The sequence below is a fragment of the Miscanthus floridulus genome, chromosome 3, assembly GCF_019320115.1.
Source record: "Miscanthus floridulus cultivar M001 chromosome 3, ASM1932011v1, whole genome shotgun sequence".
Lineage (NCBI taxonomy): Eukaryota > Viridiplantae > Streptophyta > Magnoliopsida > Poales > Poaceae > Miscanthus > Miscanthus floridulus.
Genome location: NC_089582.1, coordinates 72,390,065 through 72,412,020, shown reverse-complemented (window position 1 = coordinate 72,412,020; position 21,956 = coordinate 72,390,065).

Genomic DNA, 21,956 nt, shown 5'->3' with positions numbered 1-21,956 from the left:
ATAGTGATCATGATGAGGATTATATCGCTTAGTACTTAGTAGAAGTGCTTAATGTACCATTGTTGGTTATGTAATGGATCTGTAGTTTGAATTTGGTCTTGGTGATTGGACTATCATGTAATATTGTTATTTGCATGACTATCGCATGTTTGGTTAAACGCTAATGCAAATTCCAGTTGATTTATCAGAGATCATGATTCGAATATTAACGTGCTATGAGTCCGATAAGTGATCAAATTAGTGGTGTCATGTTGTGAGAATGAATTATTATGCCTCTATTTTTATTGTATGAATTTGAGATTTTCTCTAGTAATTTTAGTTTGGCATGATTATAAATTCATCTGCAATCTTTTGACATCAACTAATAATCGCTTATTGTTGCAAATTCACAGATGACTCACACCCATGTAGGAGCTAGTAGCAACCATGATGGCAATGATGGTGACTTACCACCACCGCCATTGCCGTTTGCTCAGGAGTTCTTTGCCCAATTCTTGGGGAGCCAAAGGACAATGGAGGAAGCTCTGCGCCTCATCGCGCAGAACACCACTCGTGGCCACCAACAGCAATAAAGGCTCGAGCCTAATCAGCACAGTACCTTCAAGGAATTTCTAGATACAAAACCTCCTATCTTCAAGGTGGTAGAGGAAGCACTATAGGTGGACGAGTGGCTCAGCACCATTGAGCAGAAGTTTCGTCTGCTAAGAGTCACCGAGCACCTGAAGGCTGAGTATGTGTCCCACCAGTTGTAGGGACCAGCAGGGATCTGGTGGACACATTTCTTGTCCTCTCTACCTGCTAATGCATGAGTAACATGGGAGCAGTTCAAGTTGGCTTTTTGGGGGCATCACATTCCTCTAGGCCTAATGCGCATGAAAGCGGCTAAATTTATGAGGCTCACCCAAGGGACAAAGACCCTCACAGAATATATGCACGCATTCAATAACCTATCCAGGTATGCTCTAGGTTTTGTGGATACCGAGGAGAAGAATATAGAGAGCTTCAAGTGGGGTCTTAGCACCAAACTGATGAAGACCATGGCCAATTCCAAGTGCACCACCTATAACAAGTTTATTAGTGATGCTCTGACCCAAGAAAATCATAACAACATGCATGAGACAACAAAGGGTCGCAAAAGGGTATTTGAGGTAGGTGCCTTTGGATCTTCATAGTCCAGGGCTCCTATCATAGCTAGGCCACAGTTCCACCCACCTGCACCTAAGTTTAGGCCTCCACCACCTAAAGCTCAGAACAGCAGGCCTCAAAAAGTGTTCCATAAGGCATTCACTATTGCCTTACCTAAAGGAAATGGTGGTCAAGGAAGCTCCATAGGACCTAGGAGTAATCAACCCTGTTTTAACTGCAATCAAGTTGGGCATTGGGCCAAGGAATGCCCCAACCCAAAGAAGAATGGCAATCAAAATCAGAACAATCAGAGGCTGGCGAACTCAAGGGCACGTTTGGGATATGTGCACTATACCGCTGTTGAGGAAGTGTTCGCTGGAGAAGTTGTCATGGCTGGTATGTTTCTTGTCAACAAGCATCCCGCTATTGTTTTATTTGATTCGGGAGTTTCTCATTCATTTATGACTCAAGCATTTGCATCTAGACATGACCAGAAAATCATTGAAGTACGCAAGGGTGGTTATAATATAAGTTTGGCTAGGGCTACTATTTCTACAAATAAGATAGTCAGAAATGTGCTCATCTCTATATTAGAGAGGGAGTATACAATGGATTTGATAATATTGCCTGGGTTATCCATAAGTGTAATATTAGGCATGAATTGGATGAAGGATCATGGTGTGCTCATTAACACTAGCACTCGTACTATTATGTTGAGAGAACCCATGGGAGGGAATGCTTTTCTAGTACCACTCTCCCGAAATTTTGAACTCCAACACTTAGCTTGTGCTATCCAAACCACTACCCTTTGGATATCCCTGTGGTTTGTGAGTTTCCGGATGTATTTCTAGAGGAGTTACCAAGTTTACCACCTGATAGGGATGTGGAATTTAAGATTGAGTTAGTGCCAGGTATGGCACCTATCTCAAGAAGGCCTTATAGGATGCCACCAAATGAGTTAGCAGAACTTAAGATTCAGTTACAGGATCTATTGGACAAGGGTCTTATTCAACTTAGTTCATCTTTGTGGGGATGTCCAGCATTGTTTGTAAAGAAAAAGGACAAATCCTTGAGAATGTGTGTAGATTACAGACCACTCAATGCTGCTGTAACAGAACCGACCAATTTATAAGAGCACAAGTACAAAAGCAATCACCGGAGTGATCAAACCGTCATACTTGAACCCATATAAACCCGGTAGTCAACTGAAACCACGAAGGGTCTCAAACCAACTTGCATACAACCAAGATCACAGTAATTCAACATAACAAGCCACATGTTACATCCATTTCACAAGTAGTTCATAAGTACCACATACATCAGAGTACACATAGTTATTACACACAAGTTCACAAATAGCAGAAGCAAAGTAGTTTAACACCATCACGCACACTTAGTTCAAATACAAGCCAGTACCATAGTCATATCCAGCAAAAGCAATAAGATAAGATAACATAGATGATCATGCCCATGATCTAGTCTTCATCCCCCGTAGGGTGGAGACAATACTTGCAGTAGCCGTTATATAGCATGTCATCTGCAACAAGGGAAATAAACCCTGAGTACGAGAAGGTACTCAGCTAGACTTACCCGTCGTAAACTAGAAATAAATGACACCAAGGATTATGCAAGGCTTTATCGGTGGATCTAGCTTGACAACCATTTTGCAAAAAAACGCTTTAGTGATACGAGAGCATAATTAGGTTTATGAGTAAGCAGCAATTAAACAATATTAACCTATCAACTAGATTAGCACCTGTACTAGAGCAAGCAATTTGATTAACTCCAAACATTAGTAACCATATCCGGTATAATGTGGCATCATTATCATCATTGATTTAACCATCAAGTTCAATTAAGTGCATCTACGTTGCCGCTGCTCAGTCAAGTTCTCACTATCCGGGAGAGACGGCGATTCGAATCGATTCCTATCCAGCTGGAGGGGTATTCCTAACACAAACCCAGACATACCTCGTGAAGGTAGCCTTAGGTCACCTTTGGTACATCTCAGGAATCGCGGCTCCGAGCAGTGCCGCACCCTCAGGGAGTCCACTCTGCCAGGTGGTCAATCTCACCATGGACTTACGCCAATAGCTCCCCGCACATCCTTACTACCGCCAGGGTGCGCACTTTCACTTCTCGGTCTTTCAGCCTGAGTTGAGCTACTCGGCTTCGCGGTCGGAACGAGTTATCCGGCCAACTAAGTGATAGGCATGCGTTCAACATGACATGAGGACATACAGCAAATCGGTCCTTAACCGACACAGACGAGGATAGATCCACAACCAAGACCTCCTTGCCTTGTTGCTTCTCTATCAACCTCCCGCCCGATCACAATTCATTATTAACACATGGTTATTCTCCACGATAGCAATTATAGCCAACCGTGATCAGACATTTTTCTAATATGCAGGTGACAGGAAATCACCCGACTTTTACCGGTCTAAGCATGGCTAAGCTTTGATTCGCTCCTGGACCTAAATGGGATTCAGGGTACGTATACTGGCCAAGGAATAGGTATATATGCAACAAGTGTTCGCATCCAATTCCTATCACTTAATGCATCAATAAATAAAGATACTCAAAGTAACCATTTTGAAAACATAGGAGTCTTAGAATGCTCCGGGGCTTGCCTTTCAGAAAAGATGAAGGTTGGTGATCGGGGCACTCAAGAACTTGTTCGCTGACTCCTTCTTCGGGGGCTTGCACCTCCTGCTCCTGAGCTTGCTGCTGCTCCTCCGGAAGTACTGGCTCGAATTCCAGAAGCGTGACTCCCTCCGGAACACCTATTGCATGCATATGCATAGTAAGAATCGTGAATGCACAAGAGATGGAAGATAATGATGAAATGTATAGCCATGTATGAATGGATCGTAGTAAGTGTTTACGAACGCATTGTTGGACACTCGTTTACCGAGTAAGACTAGCCCTATTCAAATCACTTTAAGCATATTTCTAACTTAACTGAAAGAACAAGATTAACTTACCTAACTTGCATAACCTAAGATAAAGATGCTCATCTTCAGTTAAGGGCCTAACACCTAGGAACAGTACCATGAACTTAGAATAGTAAAGACATACTTAAAATAACAGTTAAAGTTTCATATGCAACAAGTAGTCACTTTATTCAATCATAACCAGAGTTCTATAAATCCAAATGACTTGCAAGAGGACATTCTAGAAAGCTCATGAAATTCTCTACAATTCATTTGTAAACCTCACAGCATGATTCTTAGGTTAACCAAACTGAATTCCAGTAAATTTAGAATTTGTCCAGAATTGACAGGGTTACTAACTTAATTATTTAATGATGATGCAAAAGCCTAATTTGACCAAACAAAGTTTACCAACTTGTTTCCCACACCAGAGGAACACTAGAAAGTATAGTGCCAACTTCTAAATAAATTATTTATTACCCTTTTCTAATTTATTTAATTAATTAGGTGATTAAAGCAATATATAGTAAAACTATTCATAAAAATCTACAAAAATTACAGTAGCTATCTCATGCTGCACATAGACCATCATAAAAATTTCAAAGCCATAGGACCAACATAACTTGCTGTATCCAAAATAACAGATGACATGTCTAATTTGAGCGTAATTAGGAAACCCTAATGAAAAGTGTCAAGCCACAGATTTCACATTTTTCCTAACATCATTCTAGCATAAGAACCTTACTCACCAAATTTTACCTTCACTGGATCTATATAAAAATTATGAAAATTCACACAAGATCCACCCATTAATAAAAGGAAATTCTATAACTTAAAAACTACACATGCACTAGCTCTGAAATTTTAACCATACCTTCTACTAAGCAAAAATAGATGACCCACAAAATTTCATAATTTTTGGACCATAGAAACTCAAGTTAAAATTCAAACAAGTTTGCATGTATTAAAAAAAACACATTTCAAATTCCTATTTAATTCACCCAACATTTCTGAAACATGTGCTCATATAATATTTTTATCAAATACTAGACATTACTAGGAACTCAACAAAATTAGAACCACATCATTTGGATCTACCAACTAGGAGATACACATTTTTGAATCTATATGCCAAACTTATGAAATAAAACAAACAAACAAATAAGAAAACATTCACAGCCACAGCTGTTGGGCCGGCCCGAGGAACGGCGGCCCGCGAGTGACGCTGGCACGGCCCAGACATTGGAGTGGCCCACGCTGGGCTCCCGCCTCAGCCACGGCGGCTAACGAGGCGGACCCACGCGACAGAGAGAGAGGAGCAGGGGAAGGAAGAAGACGACGGCGAGACTCGCCGTCGGCGGCTTCTCCGGTGAAACCAACGGCGTCACGGTGCTCACTACAGCAATGCGCAACTGGCCATGCCCTTGATTGAAGCTTTTGGCACGGCTACAGGGTCGGCGACGAGCAATGGCGGCGCACGGCCGCGGCAGGGCCGGCTCCGACGACGCTACAGCGTCAAGGTTCCTAACGGTGACCCTACGGGCTCTGGTGGTACTCCTATGACCTAACGTGAGCTAGAGGAGGGAATGGAAGTACGCGAGGAGCGCTGGCTGCGAGAAGCGCTACTCCGGCGAGGTCCGACAAGGCGGTGGCGGGGAAAAGATCGGCGATTGCTCCTTACCGATGCACGATCGACACGCAAACACGGTGGAAAAGGAAGAGGGGACCACGGCGGGGCTCTGGGTAAGCTGGGCAACGCGTTTTTGCCAAGACACGGGAGCTAGGCGAGGGCGAAGCTCTGGCGGCAATGGCGGGCGGCTTCGGGCTGCGCTGCGGGAGGCGAGAAATGACGAGGCCAGACGCGCACGGCGAAGCAAATAGGCGAGCGGAGGGGCGCGTGGCGTCTTTGTGGCAGCAACGGCCTGACAAGCTGGGGCAGCGTCGGTGTACGGCCTCCACTTGGCGCGCGCGGCCAGACGGCGGTCGGCCACGACGGCCTGAACCCAAAACCCTGTAGCTCCGATTCAGTCGAACCTCAACGCCTGACAGCATGATTTGGAGTCGATGGATCTCCGAATCCTTTGGTAATTAGCGCAAACCTCCAAAACAAAAGTTGAAGTACTATGTACCAGCTACAAAACTCCTTTAGAGATCAAAGTCTAATTCACAATGGATAGAGAGTAAAATCAAGCCAAAGTCGAGCCTAAAAAACTAGAAATGCATTAAACACTTAGAAAATTTTTAAGTGTAGAATCAGCCCTTGTTTCAGGCTTGTGGGCCCAATTTGAACATGTTCCACACATTTTCATGAGTTGGTCATAAAACAACTTTTGTTTCTTAATAAATTAGCTACAACTTTTGTAAAGAGTGTAAAGCCATGCAAGGTTTCTAAGTTGGTCATTTGAATCAGTCAAACCGTGACACTCCAAGGGTCAAATCTAGTCAAACCTTCACTTGAGGGTATTTTGGTCATTTTGATCTACATGAACAATGTTCCAACAAGTAACCTAAGTGTAGTTAAGTTGTTTAAGAGGACATTTGGCACACATTTGCATAGACCACACAAGAGCACACACAATTGCTAGCATAAACCAAGCAGTTCAAATAGAAACACACATGAAATGATAATATTCATAATGATATGATGCTTATGAATGAGATGATGATGCTCATGCTCATGTGATGCAAGTGTTTTAGTACAACCATAACACTGGGGTGTTACAGCCCTCCCCCTTATAAAAATCTCGCCCCGAGATTTGAAAAGCGTACCATTTTGAATAAAAGGTAGGGTATACATCCTTCAAATAATCTTCCCGCTCCCACGTTGCATCACTCTCACTACCCTGGTTACTCCACATAACTTTGTAGAACTTAACCACATGATTCCGAGTTACTCTTTCTCTCGTGTCGATAACCCGCACTGGTCTTTCTTCATAGGATAAATCTGATCTCAACTTGACATCTCGAAGTGAAACTCTTTCTTCGGGGATACGGAGACATTTCTTCAATTGAGATACATGAAAAACATTGAAGATAGCTCTCATCTCGTAAGGTAACTCTATCTTGTAAGCTACATTCCCACTCTTCTCTATGATCGGATATGGACCTACATACCTAGGTGCAAGCTTTCTCTTTACTCCTAATCGCTGCACACCTTTCATCGGTGATACCTTCAGATAAACATGATCACCCACTTCAAACTCAATGGGCTTCCTTCTTTTATCAGCATAGCTTTTCTGCCTAGCTTGAGCGGCTTTCATATGTTTTTGGATAGTGCGGACTTGTTGTTCAGCCTCTTCGACAAAATCAATACCGTAGTATCTTCTTTCTCCAGATTCAACCCAGTTCAAAGGAGTTCTACACTTGCGACCATACAACGCCTCGAAAGGGGCCATCTTGATGCTTTCTTGATAACTATTATTATAGGAAAATTCAGCCAAGGGTAACCACTTATCCCATGAACCTTTGGATGATATGACACAAGCTCTTAACATGTCTTCCAATATTTGATTTACCCACTCCGTCTGTCCGGAGGTTTGGGGATGATAAGCAGAACTACTAACTAAGTTGGTTCCTATCATCTTATGCAGTTGTTCCCAAAAACGAGCGGTGAACTGAGGTCCTCTGTCGGATACAATGGTTCTAGGAACACCATGGAGACGTACTATCTGGTTAAAATATAGCTCAGCATAGTCACTTGGCCGATAGTCAACCCTAACTGGTATGAAATGAGCAGACTTTGTTAAACGATCCACAATCACCCATATGGAATTAAAATTCTTTTGGGTAGGGGGAAGTCCAACAATAAAATCCATACTAATCTCTTCCCACTTCCATCCTGGTATAGACAATGGTTGGAGAAGTCCAGCAGGCTTCATGTGAATTGCTTTGACTCTACAACAATTGTCGCACCTTGCAACATAAGCTGCAATTTCTTTCTTCATTTTAGTCCACCAAAAGCGAGATTTCAAATCTTGATACATTTTACTACTTCCCGGGTGGATAGATAACTTGGATGAGTGAGCTTCTTCTAAGATTTGGTTTCTAAGCTCTTTGTCCTTCGGTACTACCAGTCTATCCTTAAACCATAGAACACCCTTCTCATCAATACGAAAGTGTTTTGTCTCTTGTTCCTTCATCTTTCTTTTGATGTGGAACACACCCACATCGGTTTTCTGAAGCTCGATGATCTTACTTTCTAGAGAGCAACTAAGGGTAATACTGTGCAACACAGCAGGATGTAATAGATGCGCCAATTGATAATCTGCCTCCAATAGAGAATTACAGTGGGATTTTCTACTCAAAGCATCGGCAACAACATTTGCTTTACCCGGATGATAATGAACTTCTAAGTTATAATCTTTAATCAACTCTAGCCATCTTCGTTGTCTCATGTTCAATTCTGGTTGAGTGAATATATACTTGAGACTTTTATGATCGGTATAAATATGGCACACGTTACCGAGCAAGTAATGCCTCCAAATCTTCAAAGCATGCACAACCGTAGCTAACTCAAGATCATGAGTTGGATAATTAGCTTCATGCTTCCTTAGCTGATGTGAGGCATAGGCGATAACTCGACCTTCCTGCATAAGGACACATCCTAAACCGGTACCTGATGCGTCACAAAACACATCAAAAGATTTCTCGATGTCAGGTTGTGCCAACACAGGAGCTGATGTCAACAAGGTCCTCAAAGTGCAAAAAGCAGTCTCACACTCTGGAGTCCAAACAAACTTCACATCTTTTTGGAGCAACCTGGTCATGGGCTTGGCTACCTTAGAGAAATCTAGGATGAATCGACGATAATACCCAGCCAAACCAAGGAAACTTCTTATCTCATGTACTGAAGTTGGTGCTTTCCAATTCATGACTTCTTGCACCTTGGACGGATCAACCAAAATCCCTTCATCGGACAACACATGACCCAAGAAAGGTACTTTCTTAAGCCAAAACTCACATTTACTGAACTTGGCATAAAGCTTATGTTCCCATAGTCTGGATAAAACAACTCTCAGATGCTCGGCATGTTCTTCAGCATTTACAAAAAAGATCAAGATGTCATCAATGAAGACAACTACAAATTTGTCCAGTTCTTCCATGAACACCGAATTCATCAGATATACGAAGTATGCCGGAGCATTGGTCAGGCCGAAAGACATAACCAGATACTCATACAACCCGTATCTGGTGGAGAAAGCGGTCTTAGGCACATCCTCCGGTCTAATCTTTATCTGATGATAACCAGCTCTCAGATCAATTTTAGAGAATACCTTTGCCTTAGACAACTGATCAAACAAAATATCAATGCGGGGCAATGGGTACTTGTTCTTGATGGTCACCGCATTGAGTGGACGATAATCCACGCACATGCGCAATGACTTGTCCTTCTTCTTCACAAATATAGCAGGACAACTCCAGGGAGAAGCACTAGGTCGGATAAGACCTTTCTCTAACAGATCTTGTAACTATACTTTAAGCTTTGCTAACTCATTGGGTGGCATCCTATAAGGCCTTCTAGAAATAGGTGCAGTGCCCGGTACTAACTCGATCTTGAATTCAATATCTCGATCCGGCGGTAAACCAGGTAGATCATCAGGAAATACATCTGGAAATTCACACACTACTGGGACTTCCTCGATTCTCGGGGTCTGGATAGCATTAGCAGTGTTGTGGAGTTCTAGCTCTCTGGGAAGTGGCGCAAGGAAAGCTTCATTGCTGATAGGATCCCTCAACATAACGACCCTAGTGGAAGTATCAATGAGCACTCCATGACCGCTCATCCACTTCATTCCCAAGATTACATCTATCCCTAATCCCAGTAGGACTACCACATCGGCCATAAACACTCGTCCCTCTATTTCAATCCTTACCCCCAGCACTATTTGATTAGTCGAAATATTACTTCCAGCTGCACTAATGCAATAACTACCCGTGGATACTGTAATTACCTTCTGATTGTATTTTGATGCAAAAGCCGGACTCATAAATGAATGCAACGCACCAGAATCAAATAGGACAACTGCCGGATGGTGATTCACAAGAAACTTACCCGCGGTGACCACCTCTCCTAAGGGTATCTCGGTCATGTTGGTGTAGTTAACATGTCCTTGACGAGCACCAGAATTCCCTTGCTTCTGATTGTTCTTCTGAGGATACGGACAATTCTTGGACCAATGACCTGTCCTGCCACAATTCCAGCAGGGCCTATTAGCTGGCGGAACAAAAGAATTTCTAGGTCCTATGGTACCCTTTGGAAGAGGTACAGTGAATGCCTTCTTGAACCCAGTCTTTGCCTGATTTTTCTTTTGTGGCGGCTGGTACCGAACGGCTGTAGTCGGTGGGCGAAACTGAGTCTTTGCTACTGGAGCTCTAGCCTGAGAGACACCTGCCTCAAAGACCCTCTTGCGACTTTTGGAAGCATCATAGACATTATCGTTATTCTCTTGAGTAAGAGCATCACTTACGAACTCATTGAAAGTGACACTTTTGTTGTTCCCCATGGACTTCATCAGTTTGGGACTAAGCCCTCTCTTAAAGCTGGCGATTTTCTTAGCTTCTGAATCAACGAATTCTGGAGCATACCTTGCCAGATGGTTGAAGGCATGAAGATATTCAGTGAGTGTCTTGGTGCCCTGCACCAACTTCATAAACTCATTGTGCTTGATGGCCATCAACCCGGGAGGAATATAATGACTCTTGAAAGCCTCCTGAAATCGATTCCAAGTGATCTGGGCATTTTCTGGTAGGGTGGACCGGTAATGTCGCCACCATATACCTGCTGGTCCTTGTAGTTGATGCGAAGCATACTCCGCCTTCATCTGCTCTGTCACCCTGAGCAAACGGAACTTGTGCTCAAGCGTGTTTAGCCACTCTTTTGCTTGGAGCGGCTCTTCAGCTTCCTTGAAGACGGGTGGCTTGGTATCTTGGAATTCCTTGAAATCACTAAACTGGTTGGGCTCTGGTCCCTGTCGTTGATTACGGCCTTGGGCTTGATGCTGGGCCATGGTACGCATAGCATCACCCAATGCACGCTGACCTTCCATGAGCATAGCCAACAGATCAGACGGTGTGGGCGATGGTGGCGGTGGAAGATCGTCATCACCACTACCCCCCACCACGTCCTGAACGCAGATTGCGCGACATCTGCAGAAGCGCATTTGTGAGTAATGATGGACGATGTCAGATATAATGCAGACGGATTGTAGAATTATGCCAACTGAACTTATTGGAGAGATTAATTTCATACAATAAATAGAGGCACAATAATTCATCCTCATAACATCGCCATAACTTTACTCCGCACATTCATGCGATGCAGCCACTCATATGCCAAATTTTTGATCAACTTCACGTTTCAGAAATTTCATCTAAGTATAACGAGACTGCTCTAGGGCGGTAGTGCTAGTGCGGCCATCAGTAGTAGCATGGCAACTTGGGTGTGAGAGGATTACCATACAGGATGAGAAACTATAACGGAATAATTAGATAAGGGAGGGAGTAATGCAAAAATGTAATGTCATGAGTAAACATGATGCATGCACGTTCCGTACGTCCTCACGAATCTAAAAAAAAAATTTAACACTCTAGCGACATAGGCGGTGGCATACATACGTTCTCTCATATACGTATCTAGTCGAGCTACACGTTGCGTTGTTAGTGTACCTACAGAAAATTTCATTGCAGCCCATCCCAACAAAAGAAATAAGTATGCAATGAAAGCAGTAAACTAAGATACTTTCTATATATACATCCCCGGATATATATACTTCGGTATCCAAAGCTACCCGATTGATACACCCACAATTATGTACCTTCATATGTACATGTGTGCAACATGTAAATATTCCGGTAACCATAACTAACTCTCCCCTAGACCGACAGTTGGATGATCATGCTCTCACAACTCACTTTACCTGGGTGCAGAGGCAATTGGTCCATACATTACCACCCAAGCGGATGGCATCCATACAATAGCACGCCGTATGGACGACGAAATAAAATGAAAGCAATTATCCCCCAAAAGTTATTACTTAAATAAGCCACCTGAAAGTCCTTATTTGGGCATAGAGGATATGACAACTGGCACACCTAGATAAAATTTCAGATTTGAACACCTATATATGTAGCTATAAGTTGTCAAAACTGATTTTTACAAACAAAAGCTTTTGTTTTAAATACACATATGACATGTTTAATGTTGAATCTAGCTCCGATACCAGCTGTAACAGAACCGACCAATTTATAAGAGCACAAGTACAAAAGCAATCACCAGAGTGATCAAACTGTCATACTTGAACCCATATAAACCCGGTAGTCAACTGAAACCACGAAGGATCTCAAACCAACTTGCATACAACCAAGATCACAGTAATTCAACATAACAAGCCACATGTTACATCCATTTCACAAGTAGTTCATAAGTACCACATACATCAGAGTACACATAGTTATTACACACGAGTTCACAAATAGCGGAAGCAAAGTAGTTTAACACCATCACGCACACTTAGTTCAAATACAAGCCAGTACCATAGTCATATCCAGCAAAAGCAATAAGATAAGATAACATAGATGATCATGCCCATGATCTAGTCTTCATCCCCTACAGGGTGGAGACAATACTTGCAGTAGCCGTTATATAGCACATCATCTGCAACAAGGGAAATAAACCCTGAGTACGAGAAGGTACTCAGCTAGACTTACCCATCGTAAACTAGAAATAAATGACACCAAGGATTATGCAAGGCTTTATCGGTGGATCTAGCTTGACAACCATTTTGCAAAAAACGCTTTAGTGATACGAGAGCATAATTAGGTTTATGAGTAAGCAGCAATTAAACAATATTAACCTATCAACTAGATTAGCACCTGTACTAGAGCAAGCAATTTGATTAACTCCAAACATTAGTAACCATATCCGGTATAATGTGGCATCATTATCATCATTGATTTAACCATCAAGTTCAATTAAGTGCATCTACGTTGCCGCTGCTCAGTCAAGTTCTCACTATCCGGGAGAGACGGCGATTCGAATCGATTCCTATCCAGCTGGAGGGGTATTCCTAACACAAACCCAGACATACCTCGCGAAGGCAGCCTTAGGTCACCTTTGGTACATCTCAGGAATCGCGGCTCCAAGCAGCGCCGCACCCTCAGGGAGTCCACTCTGCCAGGTGGTCAATCTCACCATGGACTTATGCCAATAGCTCCCCGCACATCCTTACTACCGCCAGGGTGCGCACTTTCACTTCTCGGTCTTCCGGCCTGAGTTGAGCTACTCGGCTTCGCGGTCGGAACGAGTTATCCGGCCAACTAAGTGATAGGCATGCGTTCAACATGACATGAGGACGTACAGCGAATCGGTCCTTAACCGACACAGACGGGGATAGATCCACAACTAAGACCTCCTTGCCTTGTTGCTTCTCTATCGACCTCCCGCCCGGTCACAATTCATTATTAACACATGGTTATTCTCCACGATAGCAATTATAGCCAACCGTGATCAGACATTTTTCTAATATGCAGGTGACAGGAAATCACCCGACTTTTACTGGTCTAAGCATGGCTAAGCTTTGATTCGCTCCTGGACCTAAATGGGATTCAGGGTACGTATACTGGCCAAGGAATAGGTATATATGCAACAAGTGTTCGCATCCAATTCCTATCACTTAATGCATCAATAAATAAAGATACTCAAAGTAACCATTTTGAAAACATAGGAGTCTTAGAATGCTCCGGGGCTTGCCTTTCAGAAAAGATGAAGGTTGGTGATCGGGGCACTCAAGAACTTCTTCGCTGACTCCTTCTTCGGGGGCTTGCACCTCCTGCTCCTGAGCTTGCTGCTGCTCCTCCGGAAGTACTGGCTCGAATTCCAGAAGCGTGACTCCCTCCGGAACACCTATTGCATGCATATGCATAGTAAGAATCGTGCATGCACAAGAGATGGAAGATAATGATGAAATGTATAGCCATGTATGAATGGATCGTAGTAAGTGTTTACGAACGCATTACTGGACACTCGTTTACCGAGTAAGACTAGCCCTATTCAAATCACTTTAAGCATATTTCTAACTTAACTGAAAGAACAAGATTAACTTACCTAACTTGCATAACCTAAGATAAAGATGCTCATCTTCAGTTAAGGGCCTAACACCTAGGAACAGTACCATGAACTTAGAATAGTAAAGACATACTTAAAATAACAGTTAAAGTTTCATATGCAACAAGTAGTCACTTAATTCAATCATAACTAGAGTTCTATAAATCCAAATGACTTGCAAGAGGACATTCTGGAAAGCTCATGAAATTCTCTACAATTCATTTGTAAACCTCACAGCATGATTCTTAGGTTAACCAAACTGAATTTCAGTAAATCTAGAATCTGTCCAGAATTGACAGGGTTACTAACTTAATTATTTAATGATGATGCAAAAGCCTAATTTGACCAAACAAAGTTTACCAACTTGTTTCCCACACCAGAGGAACACTAGAAAGTATAGTGCCAACTTCTAAATAAATTATTTATTACCCTTTTCTAATTTATTTAATTAATTAGGTGATTAAAGCAATATATAGTAAAACTATTCATAAAAATCTACAAAAATTACAGTAGCTATCACATGCTGCACATAGACCATCATAAAAATTTCAAAGCCATAGGACCAACATAACTTGCTGTATCCAAAATAACAGATGACATGTCTAATTTGAGCGTAATTAGGAAACCCTAATGAAAAGTGTCAAGCCATAGATTTCACATTTTTCCAAACATCATTCTAGCATAAGAACCTTACTCACCAAATTTTACCTTCACTGGATCTATATAAAAATTATGAAAATTCACACAAGATCCACCCATTAATAAAAGGAAATTCTATAACTTAAAAACTACACATGCACTAGCTCTGAAATTTTAACCATACCTTCTACTAAGCAAAAATAGATGACCCACAAAATTTCATAATTTTTGGACCATAGAAATTCAAGTTAAAATTCAAACAAGTTTGCATGTATTTAAAAAAACACATTTCAAATTCCTATTTAATTCACCCAACATTTCTGAAACATGTGCTCATATAATATTTTTATCAAATACTAGACATTACTAGGAACTCAACAAAATTAGAACCACATCATTTGGATCTACCAACTAGGAGATACACATTTTTGAATCTATATGCCAAACTTATGAAATAAAACAAACAAACAAATAAGAAAACATTCACAGCCACAGCTGTTGGGCCGGCCCGAGGAACGGCGGCCCGCGAGCGACGCTGGCACGGCCCAGACATTGGAGCGGCCCACGCTAGGCTCCCGCCTCAGCCACGGCGGCTGACGAGGTGGACCCACACGACAGAGAGAGAGGAGCAGGGGAAGGAAGAAGACGACGGCGGGACTCGCCGTCGGCGGCTTCTCCGGTGAAACCAACGGCGTCACGGTGCTCACTACAGCAATGCGCAACTGGCCGTGCCCTTGATTGAAGCTTTTGGCACGGTTACAGGGTCGGCGACGAGCAATGGCGGCGCACGGCCGCGGCAGGGCCGGCTTCGACGACGCTACAGCATCAAGGTTCCTAACGGTGACCCTACGGGCTCCGGTGGTACTCCTATGACCTAACGTGAGCCAGAGGAGGGAATGGAAGTACACGAGGAGCGCTGTCTGTGAGAAGCGCTACTCCGGCGAGGTCCGACAAGGCGGTGGCGGGGAAAAGATCGGCGATTGCTCCTTACCGATGCACGATCGACACGCAAACACGGTGGAAAAGGAAGAGGGGACCACGGCGGGGCTCTGGGTAAGCTAGGCAACGCGTTTTTGCCAAGACATGGGAGCTAGGCGAGGGCGAAGCTTCGGCAGCAATGGCGGGCGGCTTCAGGCTGCGCTGCGGGAGGCGAGAAATGACGAGGCCAGACGCGCACGGCGAAGCAAATAGGCGAGTGGAGGGGCGCGTGGCGTCTTTGTGGCAGCAACGGCCTGACGAGCTGGGGCAGCGCCGGCGTACGGCCTCCACTTGGCGTGCATGGCCAGATGGCAGTCGGCCACGACGGCCTGAACCCAAAACCCTGTAGCACCGATTCAGTCGAACCTCAACGCCTGACAGCATGATTTGGAGTCGATGGATCTCCGAATCCTTTGGTAATTAGCGCAAACCTCCAAAACGAAAGTTGAAGTACTATGTACCAGCTACAAAACTCCTTTAGAAATCAAAGTCTAATTCACAACGGATAGAGAGTAAAATCAAGCCAAAGTCGAGCCTGAAAAACTGGAAATGCATTAAACACTTAGAAAATTTTTTAAGTGTAGAATCAGCCCTTGTTTCAGGCTTGTGGGCCCAATTTGAACATGTTCCACACATTTTCATGAGTTGGTCATAAAACAACTTTTGTTTCTTAATAAATTAGCTACAACTTTTGTAAAGAGTGTAAAGCCATGCAAGGTTTCTAAGTTGGTCATTTGAATCAGTCAAACCATGACACTCCAAGGGTCAAATCTAGTCAAACCTTCACTTGAGGGTATTTTGGTCATTTTGATCTACATGAACAATGTTCCAACAAGTAACCTAAGTGTAGTTAAGTTGTTTAAGAGGACATTTGGCACACATTTGCATAGACCACACAAGAGCACACACAATTGCTAGCATAAACCAAGCAGTTCAAATAGAAACACACATGAAATGATAATATTCATAATGATATGATGCTTATGAATGAGATGATGATGCTCATGCTCATGTGATGCAAGTGTTTTAGTACAACCATAACACTGGGGTGTTACAGCTGTGACCATCAAGAACAAGTACCCATTGCCCTGCATCGACATCTTGTTCGATCAGTTGGTAAAGGCAAAGGTATTCTCCAAGATTGACTTGAGATTAGACTATCACGAGATAAAAATTAGGCCAGAGGATATATCTAAGACTGCTTTCTCCACACGGTACGACTTATATGAGTATTTGGTTATGTCTTTCAAAATAATGAATGCTCCTGCCTACTTCATGTACCTAATGAATTCGATATTCATGCCCGAGCTTGACAAGTTCATGGTTGTGTTTATTGATGATATATTGATTTATTTAGAAAATGAGGCAGATCATGAAGAGCATCTGAGGATTGTTCTATCTAGACTGAGGGAGCATAAGCTATATGTAAAATTTAGCAAGTGTGAATTTTGGTTGAGCAAAGTACCTTTCTTAGGTCATATCTTATCAAGAGATGGAATCTCTATAGACCCATCAAAAGTACAAGAGGTCATGGATTGGAAGGCCCTGACTTCGGTTCATGAAGTTTAGAGTTTTCTAGGGTTAGCCGGATATTATCGTCGTTTCATTCTAGATTTCTCCAAAATAGCTAAGCCCATGACTAGGCTACTTCAGAAAGATGAAAAGTTCAATTGGACACCATAGTGTGAAGCAGCTTTTCACACCCTCAAGACTCTGTTAACTACAACCCCTGTTTTAGCACAACCCAACATTGAGAAGCCTTTTGATGTATTTTGTGATGCATTAGCTATAGGTTTGGGGTGTGTGCTCATGCAAGAAGGAAGAGTTATTGCATATGCTTCTTGGCAGTTGAGAAAACATGAAGTCAACTACCCCATGCATGACTTACAACTTGCAGCAGTTGTTCATGCATTAAAGATATGGAGACATTATTTGTTGGGCAATATATGTCATATATATACTGAACACAAAAGTCTCAAGTATATCTTTACCCAACCAAAGCTGAACGTGAGACAAGGAAGATGGTTGGAGCTAATTAAGGACTACAATTTGATTGAATGATTTGTTTGCCTAATTTAACACCTGAATCATAGTGAGAGTATTAAAAGAGAGTTGTAGATAATTTTATAATCTTTCTAGAAAGTCTAAGATCACCACATTTGGATAAATAGAACTTTAGTTATGAGTAAAACAAGTAGCTGTTGTTTTGTGGTATAGTAAATACATTGTTGAAGTAGTGATTAAATAATCAAGAAGAGATATGCACATACTCAGTAAAATATGATGCACTTGTTATTACTTTAACACCACGTTGTTAGGAATGCTTGCAAGAATCTATTCATCATGTATCATCATACTATACTTGTCAACCTGTATGCATTCACAATATCTTATGCCATACTCATGCATCTAGGATCGACGGAGAAGATAATGTTGTTGGAGTTCGATGAAGGAGAGGAAGGGGACCAGCAGGAGATTCCTCAAGCCACGCCTCCCGAAGGCGAGGAGCAGACCCCAGAAGAGCTTCTAGAGTGCCCTGATCACCGCCCCACTTCCTTTCTAAAAGGCAAGCCCTAGAGCATCCTAAGTCTCCTAGTATTTTACAAAATATTACTTGAGTCCTTTATGATTGATGCTTTAAGTTATAAGAGTTGATTGGAACCACTTGCTGCATATCAATTCCTTCTCTAGTAAAGTACCTTTAATCCTGTATAGGTCTAGGATCGAGTATAAGCTTAGCCATGCTTAGATCGGTAGAAGTCGGGTGATTTTCTGTCACCTGCGAGTTATAGGTGGATACCGAAGCACGGTTGGCTATATTTGCTATCGTGGAAAAGAACCATGGGGTAAAAGTAAATCAAGGCCGGACGGAGTCTATGGTAGGTTGACTCATGTGAATATGTCTATGCCGGTTAACGACCGTACCGTTGTTGGCGCTTCTGACAAGATTGAACGCATGTGTATCACTTAGCTGGCCGGATAACTCATTCCGACCATGAAGCCGAGTAGCTCAACTCATGCCGGGCCCCACTCTATAAGAGTGCGCACTCTGGATGGTAGTAAGGATGTGCAGGGAGCCAGACTGAGCCCAAGGGCAGGCTAGGCCTGAACATCTTGGCATTTGGTTGTCCCTGATTGTGCGGCACTAGGCGAACCCGTGAAATGTGTACTTGAGTTGTACCAAAGGTGACCTAAGGCTACCGTGGCTGGTAGACCTAGATTTGTGTTAGGAATAAATTCCCAGCTGGTTGAAATCGATTCAAATCGCCGTCTCTCTCGGATAGTGAGAAACTTGGCTAGTCCCAACATTGTAGTAATTGTATTATGGAATACGATGGGTCGAATGAACATGGAATTACAATACCTGCTATGGTTACTATTGTATGCTCTTAAAATGATACACGACATGTTTGGCACAGGATAGTTGCTAATTTAGAGATGGATAGTCATAATTAACTTGATAATAGAATTATAATTGTATAACTGAGTTAATCACTTTTTATGCAAAATGTTGTTAAGCTATATCCACTTATATAGCCTCGCATGATCCTTGGAGTCATTTTTTTTCTGGTTTATGATGGGTAAGTCTAGCTGAGTACCTTCTCATACTCAGGGTTTATTTTCCCATTGTTGCAGATGGCACTGTGTATCATGGTTATTGCAAGAGTTGCTTCTATACCGCTGTGGATGAGGAGTAAGCCTTAGGCAGGCTTCTTTATTAATCCCTCTACATGCTTTTGTGGACTATGATCGTATTTTGGCACTGTATCAAAACTATGTTGGCAAATGCTACTTTCAAACTTAATTTGCTTCCGCTTTTATCTATTAAACTTGGTTTGTAATAACTTTATTTCATACTCTGATGATGAAAATGTATCTATGAACTTTATGTAATATGTGACATGTATGTTGAATCATGTACAATCTTGGTTGTTGTAAATCATTTATCGAGACCCGTCGTGGTACTCGACGGACTACCGGGTTTATATGGGTTCAAGTATGACAGTGCGACCGCTTGTGGGCTACCATTGTACTTGTACTCTTATAAATTGGTCAGTTCTACGACACTAAACCCCTTTTGTATAAATGAAATAGCTCATCATAATTTAACCATTTAATAAAAATAAATCTAATGAACATATTAGATCTCATCTATCGCTATGACTAGTGGGGCATGAAGTAGAATCATGCAGGTCGTAGAAACAACAATAGACTCGACGACCTTAACTTATTACTAATATCAGTGGGGCATGAGACAGAATCATGCAGGCCGTAATACAATAATAAGATCATGGGGCTAACACATCTTTCAACCTATCTCTACTTGAACAATCTCGTGATGTGAACTGTTTGTGAAAGCACTCGATATTGGCTAAAACAACCGATTTAGGCATAGCGCATAGTTAAGGTCATGCCCTCTTAGGAACGGATCTACCAAATAATGATCCCCACTCCATGATGCTAATAGTGGGGTGTGAGGCAGAATCACACAAGCCATGATAACGGGCCATGGAACGGTTTTCGCTAGCCAATAGATCTACTCAAAATTAGACACGCCTTAACCGCACGCTATGCACGGTTAAGATTGATATAAAATAGCTAATAAAACATAACTCATCATTTAAAGTACAGATTAGATCAAATTTAGATTAACAAATGATGGGTTAAAAAGGATATAAGGCCGATCTAGATCAATCCCAATCGGACGAAGTGATATTGCTGTAATTAAATAAATAATGGAAGTAATAAGCAATATCGGTAACTTAATGAATCTATTCGAAGGAACGCCACCCTTAGATAAAGCCGATAACTTGACCTTAATCTAGTTTGAGCAGTGGAGGTCGATCGGATCAATGCAGCCTTACTTGAACTAGACAAGAATCGATAACAAACTCATACCAGAGTCGCAGTGGAGGTCGACCGGATCGATGCAGCCATACGAATAGAGGTATAAGCCATGATGGTACTTACAGACAAGCAGTGGGGATCGATCGGATTGATGCAGCCATACTTGCTGAAGAACTCACTGAGATCTACTCTACTCCTACTCCTAAGGGGTGCTAGAGTCGAAAAAAGTAAATAACTTGTACTTGATTGATTGTGTCTTTTTACAATAGCTGGGGTTTGATATTTATACCCAGAACCCTCGCATGACTCCTATCTAAGCATGACTCACCACAATCTTTAGCCCTAGAGAAGGCATTCCTAATTTAAGATAACTTGGACTCTAATCTTTCACTTTTTGAAGAGTCCAACATGCTTTGTCCCAGCGCCAATCGTAGCCTTTGTCGTTATCTGCTGGCGCTACCTGAAGAAAGCCGATTTTAGTGTAGCATTCAAATTAGCTAGTTCCGATCTACACGCAATTGATTCCTTGATGACATGATCTTGGGAGCTTTTAAGTCCCTATGACTCTTCTTCTAAATTTTGGTGTAAACACATGCCCCCAATTTTGGGATAAAAGTAATTTTATTCCAAAATTATCACATCTGTATCCCCGATTGGTCCATAGTCATGGGTAGAGAATCTTGATCTGGGGTCTACTATTTGTCACCATCTATGTTAGCTCATGAGCCCATGCCTCAAAACTTTTACGAGAGCATCATTGCTTCATGGGCACTTGGATTTATCCTTCTAGGCTAGCTATAAAATGTCTATTCGACCCTAGCGAGAGCAATTCAACAATCCAACTATGTTTCTCTTCCTCATGGTTTTCTAGACGTAGTGAATCCTAGGGAGCATGAATGTTTGGTTGAGGATTTCTCTAGCACCGCCAACTCTGTAGCTTTCAACACCCTAGCCAATGATATAGTAAGCAAAGTGTTTTCCGGCCCGTAGCTTGTAATAAGTGATATTTGGCAAACAACTTCCTCATCTTGAGCGATTTTCCTTTGGTTCACACTTCATATTATACACATCACTTCATCCACATTTGTTTTGCTTCTATAGGTGATACACATCGTACCGGCTTTACCCCTTCGGGTTTATTTTTACACTAGAGGCAATACCTTTCTGATATCGGCTATTGGAGCTGATGACCGAACAACTTAGTTATTAAGTATTAATCCAAACGCTAGGGTAATATTTCTTTAGATATTTCCCATTGATTGGTTGGCCAAATTCTTTCTCTCTTCTTAGTGTTTCCAAAATATAAGCATTACCAGGCGCACAATGTT